The following is a 331-nucleotide window of genomic DNA, read 5'->3' as shown; positions in this document are numbered from 1 at the left end:
GTTAAAGCTGAGCATACTGTGGCTGAGGTTAAATGGTTTAAACAGCATGGTGATAGATATTATTACAGTCATAGTCATTCATGTTCTGTTTGGGAAGTGGGTTTTGAACCTTTTTCTTATGCAACCTACCTCCCACTGAAAAGAATCATTGGTCGTTGTGCCTATGCCAAGTGTAAGGTTAGGTTTTCAAGAAGTAGGGAGGAAACTGTACACGTTGTGGTTCCAGTATCATCACTGCGATGCAGTTAGGGAAAAAGATCTTAATTACTCTTTTTCGTTTGAATCGTTTTTTAATGCTTACGGAAGAAAATTTGTCGTTTCTCTAAATTCT

This window comes from Austrofundulus limnaeus, unplaced genomic scaffold (assembly GCF_001266775.1).
Source record: "Austrofundulus limnaeus strain Quisiro unplaced genomic scaffold, Austrofundulus_limnaeus-1.0 Scaffold5964, whole genome shotgun sequence".
NCBI lineage: Eukaryota > Metazoa > Chordata > Actinopteri > Cyprinodontiformes > Rivulidae > Austrofundulus > Austrofundulus limnaeus.
Note: the sequence above shows the minus strand (reverse complement) of the source record.